This window comes from Tamandua tetradactyla, chromosome X (assembly GCF_023851605.1).
Source record: "Tamandua tetradactyla isolate mTamTet1 chromosome X, mTamTet1.pri, whole genome shotgun sequence".
Classification (NCBI taxonomy): Eukaryota; Metazoa; Chordata; class Mammalia; order Pilosa; family Myrmecophagidae; genus Tamandua; species Tamandua tetradactyla.
Genome location: NC_135353.1, coordinates 172,741,105 through 172,756,998, shown reverse-complemented (window position 1 = coordinate 172,756,998; position 15,894 = coordinate 172,741,105). Strand labels below are relative to the sequence as shown.

The following is a 15,894-nucleotide window of genomic DNA, read 5'->3' as shown; positions in this document are numbered from 1 at the left end:
GAGGTTTACCAGAATGCTTCAGATTCCACGAGAAGGCAAGACCTGGTTGTTGGGCTTCTAAGCTGTCCATGCCATGAAAATTTTAGAAGGGAGTAAGATGCTTGCTTTATATAAACACATCAACAAATGAAAATCCTTTTATGACTTAACTCCCTCAAGAAAAACGCTTCGGCTTCTAGCTTGGAATCGGATATTAAGTTGGGCATTGCGGGATGGGTGGATTTTGTTCTTTCCTCTACACATTGGGAACTCAACTCTTTGGCAATGGGGTTCTTCTAGGAAAGGAATTTGTGTTAAGATAAATGTTCTAATCTGAGCATTTACTTAGATTAGAAACACACTTACTCTTGATGTGTGACAGTAAATTCCTGTTGTTTACACCAAGTCAGTAGGTGGTATTGGTCCTAGCACCCTGGAAAACTGAGACAGCTGCCAACCAGGGGAACTCAACCGAGCTTGGTATCCCCAGATTTTACTGGGGCTTCATGGCATAATCATGGATGATGGGTTGGTTTCCCAAATGACTAAGCACGGTGTCCAACCTCCCACCCACAATCCCCGTTGGCCAAGCTAATACCCCACATGGTCCGAGGGTATAAGAAAGGCACTCTAATCACCTAGGATATCCCAAAAGTTTAGAGATTTCCTCCCAGAGGCATGAAATCAAGATTGGCTTCTCTTTGGGCAAGACCAGATTCTTTAGTACATAAGGGAGTATATTCAGATTGGCTGGAGAATGGGGTAACGTGTCTCAGGATAGGACTATAGAAAATAGATGGAGATACCAGATCCTTCTCCAAAAATAATACTAATCAATGTGGGTAAGTTTGATATAATCAAGGACAGGGACCTTAAAACAGGGAGAAAATCCTGGATCATCTGGGTGGGTCCAATGTCATCGCTATGCTCTGAAAAGCAGAGACTGTTCTCTGGCTTACGCAAAAGAAATATGGCGGAAGGAGAAGTGAGAGTCACAGTGTGAGAGGAACTCCTCCTGCCGTGGCTGGCTCTGTGATGTACCGTCCACCAGCAAGGAGCAGAGAGCAGCCTGTGGGGGCCAAGGGCAGAACCAAGGAAAACAGACCTTGTCCTACAACTGCAACCAACCTAATTTGGCCAACACCTGATTGAGCCTGGAAGCAGTTTGTTTCCAGATGAGAGCCCAGTGCAGCCAGCACCTGGATGTGGCGCTTGTGAGACCTGTATGTATCAGGAACCCTGCCCTCTAGAACTGTGAGATAATACCATTGCTTATATTGCTTAATCTGTACTTATCTGTTACCTGGAAACCAATACTTTAAAGGCATGGAAGGGAGCCTCAGAGAGCCCAAGGGACTTGGCTGGGGTCACTCCAACCACTGCTAAGCTGTAGCTTAGTTTGCCTAAACATGCTTTCACAATGTTACTTTCCCTTCACGCTACTTCTACCAAGCAAAGTAGACCATTTCTTGGCAGTTGCTAAGTGTTCGAACACAAGTCCTAGGTTTTATTGTCTCAGAAACCTTTCGGAAGCCCAAGAGGTGGGATTAGAAGTCATCCTGAGAGTTCTGCTGTAGCATCAAGATGGGTTGTTGATAAATGTTTCTTGTTGGGCTGGTTTGAAACAGTTGTGGACCCTAGAAAAGCCATGTCCTTTCATCCGCATTCAGCATTGCTGTGTGGGAGGGTTTTGATTGTTTCCGTGGAGATGTGACTCACCCAATTGTGGGTGGGACCTTTTGATGAAATGGTTTCCATGGAGCCGTGTCTCCACCCATGCAAGGTGGGGTTGCTTACTGGAGTTCTTTGAGAGAGAACCATTTTGGAAAAAGCTTCAGAGCCAACACAGCCCACACAACCAGAGACCTTTGGAGAGGGAGAAGGAAAATGCCCCTGGGGGAGCTGTTGGAGAAGCAGGAGAGAAAGCTAGCAGACATCTCCCCATGCTTTCCCAGATGACAGAGGTGCTCTGGACAGCATCAGCCTTTCTTGACTGAAGGTAACCTCTTGCTGGTGCCTTAATTTGGACATTTTCACAGCCTTAGAACTGTAAACTTGCAACTTAATCAATTCCCTCTGTAAAAGCTGTTCCATTGCTGGTATACTGCATTCTGGCAGCTTTAACAAACTAAAACACTTGTATTCCACAAAGACACCATTTCTCGATCCTGGGCTGGCTGACATATCACAAGAGCCTCTCAACTCAGTCTGCCAAAGCTGACTCTGGCCAGATTTCTGATCTCATAGCTGCTGAGTTAGAGGAAAAAATGGCAACTGAAATTCTTGGAAAGAATGGAACAAGCTGCATAAAAGAGCTAAAGCAATCCGTGGTGATGATAAACCACAAACCTAAATTTTCAGGATGAGAATTTGTGAGCGGATAATTTTTTTAAGACCCAAATAACCTGGTGTCATGCAAAGAAGGCATTTGAATTGCCACAAAAATATAGAATTGCAGAAGGGTCACCCAGCACATTCTCTTACCTTGCTGTTTCTAGATTTTAGATCACACTAGAACTTGTCTTTGCTTGTTTTGGTCCTTTGAACATGGGGGTTTGGCTCCCAAAGTGCCCTTTAAAAAGCTAAATGATTAGTGAGGTACGGAAGCAAAAGTTTTAACAGAATATTTAATGGCTGAAAATGCTATATTATACTTTGCCATAAAGTAAGTAATGGGATAATTTCAACAGCCTTGAAATTCCTTAAGTACCCAATGTAAATAGCAGTAAGGTATTATTACATAATCTGGCATGAAGACTGAAGTTTATTTCCTGGATAGGAGTTTCCAGGTTACCCAACAGGATAAAAAAAACTATGTAAGATATTTTCCAAATAATAACTCAGATGAAACCTAAATCCTCATGAGAGGGAACTGGCTTCTCTCTGGGAAGCTAGATTGCCTGTGAAGACAGCAATATGTAATTTTCAGTAGCACTTCCACAGGGAGCTTTTTATAGTTACGGCACTCAAACAAATGTTATTATGAGTTGAGTGTGAGGATGGGTGGAAATGAGAAGAAAAGTGTGAAATAGAGAAAGCAAACAAAAGGAAAATTTCCATGCATGTCAAATAGACAGATAGATACACAGATGAGCTAAAACAGTAAATGATTAGTAGATGTTGGAGTGATGAGATTAGATAGAAAGCTACATAAAATTGGTGGTAGATAAATAGATGATGGTTGGTAAATGTTGGATTGATGGGAAAAATGATAGATAATAGCAGTGGTAGATAGATACCTAGCCTTTATATATGTAAAGATCGAAAGATGATAAATGAAATGGGTAGATGGCAAATCATTGTTGGATTTATGAGACAGATAAATAGACATGATAGCTAGAAAGAAAAATAGATAGCTATAGATAGCTCTTCCCAGAAAGGTTGTTTAAATATTCTCTGGCAAGCAAAAGCATTCAACCCCTTTGAATACGTCACAAAGATTTTAGAGTAGATGTCAAATAGCCTGGGCATGAGAACACAAGCCATGAAGAGGTCTTGGATCCAAAGAGATTCTAGAGGGAAGAATGGGTGGCGCTCCTGTGATTAGTTTACAATATATGCCAAAGGTGAAGGGGGGTTATAGAAGGAATTAAAGCCCCTGATCAATTTAATTTAATTTGCATTCCTGAAAAGATGCCTTACTCTGGGTGGGCCTGACCTAATCAGGCGAGTCCTTTAGAGAAGAGTCTCGGCCATGAATTGTCCCTGCAAAGCTATCAGCTTGGCTAGAGTAAAAAAAAAAAGTGACAATACCAAACGCTGGCACGTATGCAGAGATACTGGATGACTCACACATTGCCGGGGAGCATGTAAAATGGGGCAGCCCCTTTGGAAAGCACCCTGTCAGAGCCTTAAAAGAAGAAATGTGCAACTCACCAGGTGAACGAACCTGGGGGACATTTGGTGAGGAATACTCAGCCAGAAACAGAAGAGCAAATGTTGCATGGTCGCACTTAAAAAATACTTCTAGGAAACCAGGGGCCTAGATTGTAAGCTCTCACAGCAGTCCTATTTTAGTCTGGAGTGGTAATTGTTATCTCTGGATTTTGAGAGGCTGTTTGATAGATGCATAACTGGTGATGAGAGATAAGAACAAGCTAGAGTAATTTAGAATGCAGGGGAAGGACGCCACTGTCTGTATTTTAGAACTTCATCTACTCTTTGAGACAATGGAAGAAAGGTTTATTTTTTCTGGAACCTAAATTTTCTGTAGCATGTATTCTAACTCAACCTGTCTGGATAGATCATTGACACAATCCGAACCCAGGGATCCTGGAATAAGAATGAGGGACTTAATCCCATATCACTTAATGTAACGCCTGGATGCATGCCAGAGGGTATTAAGCAGATAATCAAAAAGTATTGGCAAAGTCCTTTGAGGGATGGGAGAAAAAATATGGAACCATTAAACGTTACCACTGGGGGAACCCCTGATACTGTGTCAAACTTTAGGGACACCCAAATCAATAGGCCAAGCTCTCGATCATGAGGCTTACTCTTGTGAAGTTTATGTAGGTAGCAGAGAAGCTTAGACTACCTATAGGCATGCCTAAGAGTTACTTCTGGAGGACCTCTGTTGTTGCTCAGATGTGGCCTCAGTCTCTCTAAGCCCAACTCTGCAAGTGAAATCATTGCCCTCCCCTTACGTGGGACATGACATCCAGGGGTGAAAGTCTCCCTGGCGACTTGGGAGATGACTCCCAGGGATGAATCCAGACCTGGCACCATGGGATCAACAATTCCATCGTGACCAAAAGGGGGGAAAGAAGTGTAACAAATAAGGTATCAGTAGCAGAGAGGGTTCAAATAGAGTTGAGAAGCTACTCTGGAGGTTGCTCTTACACAAGCTTCAGGTAGACCTTGCTACCTATCATAACCTGCCAACCCCCAACCAGGACCATTCTAGCCAATCCTAAAGAACACCTAGGGCAATTTATAAGATTCCACAAGGATTTCATGCACTAGAGTAACTCTCCAAAACCTACAACCTCCAGATGGGTCCCTGGATCGGATACGTCCTGAAATGCAGAGAGTCCAGCCTTTTCCGAACATCAGCTAGTTCCATCCCCCCATCCCATCTTATTGGCAGCCCCTTCCTGCATGAAAAAGTTAGAATGGACATAGCCAAAATGCGTCTAAAGAGTATGAGAAAGATCAAAGGGGATGGTGGAGTTATACAAGGAAGATAGGATTTCACAAATGAGTATGAGTGCTGAATCATTCTACTTATATTTCTTTTAGTCTCCAATATCTCAGAGCAGCTACAAATGAAACCTCAAACTGTGTAAAAATGAAACTGAAATCATGGAGTCCTAGCCCGTGTCAAACTCTGAAACCTGTTCTACAACGAATTGTTGTGCCGTGCTTGGAAATTTACAGCTTGTTAGCATCTATGTTTTTTTTTTCACAAAAAAAAAAAGAAGAAGAAAAAACGTCAATTGTGATGGTAAAAACATATTTAAAAAAGAAACAGCAGAGTTTCCATATTTAGACTGGAAACAGTGTTTGGAGGAAAGTTTCATGTGAATGAAAAAGAAAACACAAGGAAGTTGCTTAAAGGAGCCCTTGCTGCCGGTCCTTTCGGCCTAGACCCAAAGACTCGTCTTGAGAAATGGGGAGCTGGCACGCTGCTGACCCACAGGGAGAGAGAAAACAAATTCTGTAGCTGGCTTGTGCCGGCGGGTAAGGCGCCCGCCAGCTTGGCGTTTTATTTGCCTTGTTATAATTGCATTAATTATTCGAGTTAGCTCTCTAGGGCGTTTGGGTAAAGGGCCTGATTTTTTTAATTGAACAAATAAATTATTCATCTTAGCTTGTTTCCTAGGCTGAGTGTTTTTATGGAGACGGATGAAAGCTGATTTATGTAAGCCGCATGGAGAGCTTTTTACCTTACGATGACACTCAAAGTCCAAATTCGATTTTTGGCTGTGTTTTTGGACATTTAAATCCCTCTTCTTCTTTTTTTTAAAGTTAGGTTTCACAATAAATAAATAAAGAGAACTAACTTACAAATGTGCCTCTCTGTCATCTGCTGCTTTCACTCGTGGGCAATTTCTGTTTCTCTGGCTGTGATGAAGACAACGGTTTGTCTCTTTCCTCAAATTCCTGAAAGCTCTTTAGCGGCGGGAGCTCCCCCACCCCACCTGAATCTGGAAATAAACCACTGACGTTTCCCGTCTTCAATCCAACACGTAATAACACAAAATAATGATCGTTTTTGTAAGTTCTGCTGTTCCGAGTGAAGCTGCAGAAATCTTTTGACATCCCCAAAGCTGCTTCCCTCTGGGAGGGCCTCCTTCTGTTGAAGACAAAAAAGAAGAAGAAAAAAAGTCCATCTTAAAGCACCTGCTCAATTTAGAAACAGCATCTTTAGGAAGGATTATTCATCGCCTGACTATCAGGTGATGCTGCTGATTCATCTCGTCGGATGGCCGTTCTAATTTGTATTAAAGGACAGGATAAAAGCTGCACCTTTGCTGGGAGACTCTGTAGCCTCATGGGCTTGTCACCGGGTAGAAGGAAAATCCTTGGGCTCCTGGTCCCAGGTGGACCCATGTGGGGAGTGGGTTGGAGGCGTGGGTGGTGAGGGACTCACCTGGACACTGGGCAGGCACAGGGGAAAACAGGACCAGTTCCTGAGGTTGGAAGGAGCTGGGCAGGGTGGAAAGAGAAGCGGGGACACCACCCCAGGAGCAGAAGCTTCCCCGGGGTGGAGCAGACAAAGCAGGGGCCGGAGAGGAGGTTGCAGCCTCCCAAGAAACCACCGTTTTCTGAGCATCCTGGCCCCAAACTGAATGGTAGGGTCTCGGACCCTCTGGTTCCTCGAATACTGTAAGCTCTTCTTATACCTACAGAATGATGGTTATACCTGTACTGTAGCTATGTGTGTATCTGAACCTCTATTTCTATGCCTCTCCCTAAATCTCTCGTTTTTTTATATCTCTATCTCTGTGCTGGTTTGGAGCTGATATGTACCCCCCAGATAAGGCCACGTTCTTTTCATTGAGTTCCGTGGGTGCAGACCTGTTGTGGGTGGGACCTTTTGGTTAAGTGGTTTCTGCTGACGTGGGACCCCACCCCATTTAAGGTGGGTCTTAATGCCATTTCTGGGGTCCTTTAGGAGAGGATAAAGGAAAGGAAAAGCCCGAGAGCTCAGAGAAACTAAGAGAGGAAGTTAAGAGAAGTTCGTGGTAGATGCACCTGAAACTGTAGAGCTGTGTTTTCCAGCAGCCTGGATTCTTGAAGATGAGTGCATAAAGATAGGACATTTGCAGTGTGACTGTGTGATTGTGAAAGCCTTGTGTCTCATGCTCCTTTTATCCGTAGAAAGTATGGATAAGAAATAAATCATCAGAGGAACAAAGGTTAAAATAAATTGAGTAGATTGAAATATTAGGGTTTAATGAGATGAAGGGGTTAGGGGTAGGGTATGTATGAGTTTTTTCTTTTTCTCTTTCTTTTGCTGGAATGATACAAATGTTCAAAGAAATGACCATGGCGATGGATACACAACTATGTGATGATATTGTGAAACACCACTCGTACACCATGTACAGAACGTTTGCATGCCAGGAATGTTTGTATGCGTGCTTGTTAAGTTTTGACAATAAAATTTTTAAAAAAAGAGCCAGCCCACTTCTGGTATGTTGCATTCCGGCAGCTTTAGCAGGCCAGAGCACGACCTTTATCTCTAACCACATCTGACTTTGCAGCTTTCACCTCTAGCCCCCTTTTCACTGACATTTATACACACAGTGCCTCATTCAGCTCACGCCTGAGGCAGTTAGTGTCCACAATCTTAGGATTGCAAGTTAGAGACGGAAACGTCTTGGATATATCCTGAAAGAAGGAAGGAGGAAAGGGGGTGGACCTGGCTGGCTGGGTTCGATGTGCCCCAAGCCCAGCCTTCTCGCCAGCTGCTGCAGAATCTTGTGGGATTGCCGGGCGGCATGCTTCGTCTCTAATACCACATTTCTGACTTTCTCATCATCTCACTGTGAGCTGAGAGAGGGTCTGTTTTCTGTATTTACTGGTCCCCAACAAATGTGGGCCAAATGGATAAGTGTCACGCTAATTCTAAAGAGATGGGTCGGGTCAGAGAGGCGAGAAAATCGTTCGGTCTACGTGTGTGGCTCTTGGATTTATGTCTGGCGTGCCAAGGTAATAAGACACAGCGAGAAAGCTTTCTACCTCTTTGGGGTTCCTTTGCATTTCCAATGCCTGGTTTGAAGCCTGTCCTATAACCGGGTCCCAGAAATACCAGTCGATGATGCGAGAGCTGCCTCGTGCTTCCTACGTGCCTCTACTTAGATCTCTAGCTTCTTTATGTCTCTTTATGTCTCTTTATGTCTCTTTATGAGCTGTTACATTTGGAAGAAGAGGTCCTGTTCTTTTCATACATTCCTGTGGGTGGGACCTTTTGGTTAAGGTATTGAAATGGGTTATTGCTGATTACCAAAGGCAGGTCGGTAATTCTCTACTCATCTTTGCAAGGAAAAAAATCATGAGTTTTTTTCTGACAGCTGAAGAATTAGAAGTGGGGTAGGGTTGGAGGTCTTTCAATTGGAAATCTTTTTCTCCAGAAATCAAGTGTGGAATTCTAGGAGAGCACCTCTCCCAGCCAGGTAAAGAAGTCAACTCAGTCTTGGGTTTGTTTTTAAAAGCTGATTAGCAGTCATTTTACTAACCACGTCAGATCTCCCATTGGCCTGCAATAAATTACCTTTGGAACGCAATGAAAATTCAAATACTAGAAAGCGTGCCAGGACATACATTTTGTCCCATGGGAAATTCTTTGATAGGCTCTGTTTATGTCTCTCCCTTCAAAGAGGAGAACTCATTTTACGTGTCTTCTTTCTCCTTTTTAATATATACATAAAAAAAGAATTCCCACAGAGGAACTGTGTTACTTAGGGTATCTCAGATTCCTGCTGTATCAGCCTCTTTGTCACCTACGGCATTGTTTGTGTTTTTTGCTTTTCACGGCTCTTGTCGGTTTCTCCCGATCAGCTGGTTTTTCCCATAGTTGGTATGCCTTGCCATTTAGAGCTTTTTGTTTCATTGGGATTTCACAGTGTGGGACCTCCCTCTTCTCACAGTGTAATCCCTTCCTTTCAATGCTGCCCCATCCAGCTGCTTCTGTTCAGATGGGATTCTTTCGATTCGGGATGAAGAAGCAGCGTCTGCCTCTGTCTCTTTCGAGTCTGCTCTAACTGTGCTTTAGAACTTCTCTTCCATTCCAGGTGCCGTTTTTTCACAATGCCTCTTTGTTTTCCGTTTCAGGCTCCAACACCTTCTGTTTCAAGTCTGCCTTTTTCGTTTTTAATAGCAGAGGCTGCGGCGCATGGCGTTGGGAAGCCGGCTTGCCTCTGTATAAATATTTGACCCGATCTTACCCAAGATGCAGGTGTGTGGCTTCTCTGATCTATTTTGCCATTGGGAGAATTCATTTCTTTTTTCTTACCTATGTTCTCGTGAGATGTGAAAGCCAGGAGGGACACTTCATTCTGTTCAACCAATGTGCCGCCATCTTGGTTTGGTCAACTGGGCTGCCTGGCCCTTTGTTTGACAAGGCTCCTGTTTTGGTTCGCTAGAGCTGAGGAAATGTACTATGCCGGAAATGGGTTGGTTTTTACTGGGGGGATTTATTAATTTACAAGTTTATAGTTCTGAGGCCATGACAATGTCCATTTTAAGGCATCAGCAGGGCGATACCTTCTCCCTGAAGACAGCTGCTGGTATCTGGGATTCCTTTGTCATGTGGGAAGGCACAGGGTGGTGTCTGCTGGTGCTTCTCTCCTGGGTTTCATTGGTTCCTGATCCTGGCTTCAGTGGCTTCCTCTCTCAGCTCCTACATGTTTGTCTCTTTGGTCCCACCCACAACAGGTCTATACCCACAGGAATGGATTAAAAGAACATGATCTTTTCTGGGCTACACAACAGCTCCAAACTATCACAGCTTTCTGGACAGTTCCTACCCATGTGTGGTCAACATCCATGCGAAGGAAAATTAGAAGGTAATAATTATTGGTTGTGCTTTAAGACTCAGCTTAGGAGATAACTGAAAGCAAAGCAAGCTCACCCATACCCTGCCGCACCATTGGTGGTCAACGACAGCTGACCATCGTGATGACATCACAAGAAGTTCTGCTCAAGCTAAGGAAACATTTCTATTGAGCAGTGGGACACAAGCTTTCTTTCAACAACACCCACCTCTGGCATTCCCACCCTTGCATCATCCACTCCCCTTGAGTGTGGGAGTCACTTTGGCATCTCACCAAGAGAATATGGCAAAGAGGAGGGGATGTCGCTTCTGCCATTACAGTGTATAAGATTGTAACTTGCGTCTTGCTAACAGATGCCCTCCTTTGAAGGTATTGTTGGATCCCAGCTGCCCTGTTGCAAGCAGCCTCATGGAGAGTCCCGTGAGGCAAAGAACTTTTTTCTACCAATACCACCTAGAAGTGAACTCCCTCTGGTCCAGGAGAGATCCCAGCCAGTGTTATTACCTCTGCATCCTGTGAAAGACCCTGAGCCAGAGGCACCCAGCTAAACTGGGTCCACATTCCTGACCCACAGAAATGGCAGATTATAACTGTGGGTCATTTAGGCTGCTAGGTTTGGGGGCGATTTGTTACCCAGCGATAGATCACTGATACAAAAGCAGAGGAGTTGGGGGTGGAAGCACAGAATTATGAAAAAAACCTGTTTCTCTTTTCAGGCATTATTAGAAGAAAAGGAAGGGCTTGTTCTAGATTTGACGGGTTTGTGGGGTCTAGTCTGAGATTGTGTGGCCCTAGAGAGCTTGATGCAATATTCAGTGCTGCCTCATGCCTTCACTAAAAGGAGGAAAGTTTTTCTACTGACTTGGTCACGGGTACTTGTGTGGGATTGGCTTCCCTGCTGTCCTCTATTTGTCTCCAAAAAAGACAGGTAGGAGGAAATAATTCACTCCAATGTCTCAGACAAGGATGAAAGCAATCATACTTTTGCTTCCTCTGGATTGGTCTTTTAAAGTGAGCCTCAAGAAATGAGGTCTTCTTGGGGCTTTTGGCTCTCTGCTCTCCCTGAGACAGTGCTTGAGATGTGAATATTGGAGACCTAGGATCATGGAGAATTGTGCCAGTGGTTTTGTGTCCCATGCCGTCCCTCTCACTTCATTGTCTCAGGAGACAAGGTTTCTCTTGAGCAGAAGAGTCCATTTGTCATCTCATTAACATTCACAGCTCTTTTTCCTGTTTTGCTGCTGGTGAAAAAAAAAAATGTTGCTCAGAACAGGTGGTATATTTTGCACGTGAAAAAGTACTGAAGGCACACACATGTGCAGTGCTAGTGCCAGAGGCAGGAAGGGATTCAGAAAAGAGTCAGAAAGAATAGCTCAGTCCATCTGAGTCTAAATATAATGCATCTTTTGGACCAGATGCCAGAAAATTCCATCCTCGGAGGTGGTGGTTACAGGTCGAGATCTGGGATGCAATTGGTGCCTCTGTGCTGGAGGCCCAAATGAGCCCACCTGCCCTGGGTCCCAAATCTCTGCTTTGTGGTCCCAAGGCGCTGGGATGTTAGGGTGCCTTAGTTTGCCAGTGCTAGTGTAATAAACACAACAGGTATCCGGTCAGTTTCCAAACAGGGATTTATTATCTCACAGTTTGGGAGGCTGGTTAGCCTAACGCCAAGATGGTGGCAGGTATGTGCTCCCCAGTGGGTGAAGCTTTTGGAGCTGGCTTGCGGTAAGCCACGAGTCAGTCTTGCCTCTGTCACTCGGCCGTCTCTCTCCTCCTTCTTCCAAATTTTCTCTGCTTATCAGGACTCCAGACATATTGAATGGAGGCTCTCACCCTCATTCAGCCTGACCTCCTCTTAGCTTATCATCTTCAAGAGTTCTGTTTACGATGGGTTCCCACGCACAGGAGCAGACGTTAGGATTTGATCATGTCTTCGTGCAGGTCGTGATTCAATATGCAACAAGGGGTTCCAAGAGGTCTCTCAGGAGGGGATGGGGGAGCAGCCAAGCAAGGAAAGGGGGTCTTAGCAGGAATCGAGCTTCAGCCCATTCCTGTGGGGAGCTCTGGAGTATGGGTTGCATCATGGAGTCTGTCATTGTCAACTGGCTGCCCAGGGTGGGGTTGTATGGGTATATGACCTCCAGGACAGGTAGTATCCACTGAGCTAAGTGCAGCTCTTGGGACATTGGCTGCAACTGGAAATAGATGCACCAGTCCAGAAAAGAGGTGGGGAGAGGCATCAACTATGACTGCTGTAGTGGTCCTGGAAACATCTACCAACTTTGGCTCCTGTGGCATTATGCTCCCCTCTTTTCTCTCTGATGTGCTTTTCTTCCTTCACCTCCAGTCATCGATTGTCAGCATCCATCAAAGGAGCTGGTTAAACCCTCATCCTTGTTACCTTTTTTCAAGGTAAGCTGACACACTTTGATGAAAGTCCTGTCCCAAGCACAACCCCTCCCAAACTCAATAAACCGAATTGCATATTTGGAATCTTTTCTGACCTTTGCATCTGGCTTCTAGCTTTCCCATTCTTTACCCATCTTAAACAAGCTTCAAGCATGGCCTCTCTGAAGTATTATTTCACCTTTCTCTTCCACGCTCCCTCAACTAGGGGTCAAACCTTGTCCAACCTTCAAGAGCCAGCATCAGCTGTCTCATGCCACTCATCAACGAGTCCTTTGTAATTCCCCAACATTGCAAGCAAAATTACTTCCTTATTCTCTCAGCCCTCTTCCTCACAGCTCGTTTTACATCCTCGATAAGATATCATTCTCTTCCTCAATGTTTCACCAACTAATTCAACTGCTCCAGAGAGCATTCCTTGAAATACAGGACAATAGATCACAAAACATTAATAGGTGATCTGGAAAAAAAGTATAATAGTTTTAGGAAGTGTTGCTCCTGCAAAATGTATGGGGGTGCGGCAGGGCAGTCAGCAAATCTTTCTTAAAGGGTGCGGTAGTAAACATTGTAGGATTTGTGGGCCAAGAGGGAAAACTGAAAATGTTAAATAGGTTATATTAAAAATGTGAATCATTTGAAAATGTAAAAAAATTACCCTTAGCTTCTTGGTCTGAAAACTAGACACGCTGTGGCAGTTCCACTTCACACAGGAAGATTTGAAGATAAACCCTTCCCAATTCTGTTTTCTCATTTACTCACTTGCTCGTGTGTTCAACATTTTAGTGCAATATTGATTTTTTTTCCACTGTAAGTTATTCTGTTGCAATTTTCCATTCAGGTTTGCTGCAGGTTTCCCACATATTAGAACTTATTCTCAGATCAGATATTGAGCCATTTTTTTCTGCAGCCCTCCCTCCAAAAACTCATATTGCTGAGCTATCATACATGCAGGTCAAGCAAAAATTGCAATATGCAGCCTTCACGTTGCAGACAACAGAATATTTGGGAAGTTTGATCTCTGAATGCTCTCCAGTTTATAACTAGAAATTCCAAGACAGTGGGGATAGGTTGCAAAAAATAGCAGAATTCAGAAACAACTTTAAACCTCCAACTCTTTTGGTTTGGATGCTGTGTGCTGCCCCACCCCCACATCCCATATATTTTGCAGGAGCAACATCTCCGAAAAAAAACATTTTAATGTTTTGTGATCTATTATTCTGCATTTCAAACGTGTCTCCCCAGGTTTGAATCCCAGGTTGCTTCCCCTGGTCTCACACTGGGAATCTCTGTGGCCATTTAGTTACAGGATTTGAACATTGTTCATAGTTTCTAAAGTGTGATTTGGATTGTAGATAGACAGTATTTTTTTATAGGCATTCATGCTCAAAGCTCATTTTATGAGCCACAATTTTTGAATTATTTACTCCTTGGTATAATTAGAATTGAAAAATGATAGTTTCGATCTATTTGGATGCCTGTGCCCCAAAGTAAATTAAAAGGAGAACTCTAAGAATTGTATATTCTTCTCACTATTGAACAGGCTATGACATTCCCCTCTTGTCTTTTCTTAAACCCTCAAACGACTCTTAAGCACTTTTAAAACACAGGCTTCTCATCGTCTTTGGAGAATGAATTGTCAATTCAAATATTTTTGCCTCTAATAAACTACTGAAGCATGGACCTGAATTTTGCTCAGGGTTTCTCTTCTTGATTGTTGAGCTGGGTTTTTTGTGTGTGTGATCCACTGAAAGCTAGGCTCCAGTGGGGATGGCTTTTCCATAACCTCTCTAAAGAAAAGGGTGGGAAACCCCTGCAACCTGAAATGATGTCTCTGAGGATGAATTCTAAAACCACACTGGCTGCTTGCCTGTTTGAATCTCAAACCTGTCTCCCCAGCCATTTCCTCTAGGTCTGAAGACGACAGGTTCATTATACTCCACAGCGAGCTGCTACTGAGAGTCGGTTTCTTTTCCCCAGGAGGTTTTGGCTTGCGTGTGTTCACTTTAGGATGGCCGTCACAAAGTACCACAGACTGGGTGGCTTAAAACGAGATGAATTTATTGTCTCCCCGTTCTCGAGGCCAGCAACCCTTGGCATTTTCGTTTCTGTTGTCTGTCTGAATCCAAATGTCCTTTTCTTATAAGGACACTTGTTCTATTGGATTAGGGTCTACCTAATCTGATTTGTCTTCATTTTAACTTGCTTAATTCCAGCAGTATTGACCCTATTTCCAAATAAGGCCAGAGATAGCTGAGGATAGAACATCAACATATCTTTTGGGGGATACAGTTCAACCCGTAACAGCTATTTTCTCACTTTTCTCCTGCATTATCTTTCACGTGTCTGTAGGTTTCTGGAACTCCGATTTCATTGGCCAAAGACTGCTTCCAGCAGATTTATTTTATTTCGTTTGCCCCTATTGCAGGTTTAATCACCATTCATTCGTTTTATAACATTCAAGTGTTCTTCCTGCAAATAATCAACAAAAACCTTAATACATGAGCATCTGTATTGAGCTTGCTTCCCCATTTTAAACATTTAAATATAATCCCCAAGCCATGTTTTCAGTAGTGGTTTTACTTCCTCTGCAACCCAAGTTTTAAAATGAATCTATAATACTTGATATCAAGTTTTACTCAATTTAAATATGTCATCCTGGATATTTCCAGCTTCCCCCCTCCTTGCAAAAGTCTTTTTTTTTTTTTTTAAATCAAATCTCCTACTTTTACTCCAAATATTTACCCAAATGCATTCATTTTTAGCTTAAAAAAAAATGTTTGATGGCTAGAAAATATTTTGGAGATAAACCAAGCCTCCTGCACACTGCAAGAGCTGTGTTCCAGCTTGATAAGGCAGTTAGGTATTTATGAAAACATTCCCTTTCACCCTTTTCGATGACAGAAAAATTGGCAATTGTGCTAGTACAGTGTTGTGGCTGTTGCTTTGTATATAGAAAATTTCTCGGTTAAAAGCAGCCTCAGATGGCATCTCCAGCTTGGGTTTCTCGCATTCAGCCGTGATCTTTCCAAATACCATTGAAAAGGGCCTTGGTAAGAGATTGGGAATTCCATGAATGCTAGCCAGTTGAGTCTCTGCAGTCTCTTAAGCGGCTCGCTTTACATTTTTGCATGTACAACCTCCTTTGAATAGTCTTTTTGTCATTTTTTTCTTCATAAATGCATGTATTCAGCCTTATTTTCCCTTTTCTCCTTGGCGAAAATCATCCCACTGAGTCAGTGGTCAACGTTTGACCATTGGCTCTCCAGGAAAGAAAGCAGTCCTCATTTCTCGCATCTGCTAAATTCTGTGCTGTAAATACCCCTGCCGTGACTGATTTCAGACTACCCAGATGAAGCCATGGAATGTGGGTTTGGGGAGAAGTGTGTACAGCCGGCTGTCACGAGGCAATGCGAAATGGCTGGAGGTCCCCTTTGTGTCCAGGTGCCTAAGGCAAGGGTGGATTACAACCCAAAGCCAACCATGGCATGGGGAACTCTAACTCTAC

General features: G+C 43.5%; 1 long non-coding RNA gene across 1 annotated transcript; it reads left to right on the top strand.

The window, feature by feature from the left end:
• Nucleotides 1-1,803: 1,803 nt before the first annotated feature.
• Nucleotides 1,804-14,477, top strand: LOC143670426 (uncharacterized). Its single transcript, XR_013169356.1, has 3 exons — nt 1,804-1,978; nt 9,262-9,385; nt 9,865-14,477. It is a non-coding gene; the product is annotated as an uncharacterized LOC143670426 (long non-coding RNA).
• Nucleotides 14,478-15,894: the final 1,417 nt, after the last annotated feature.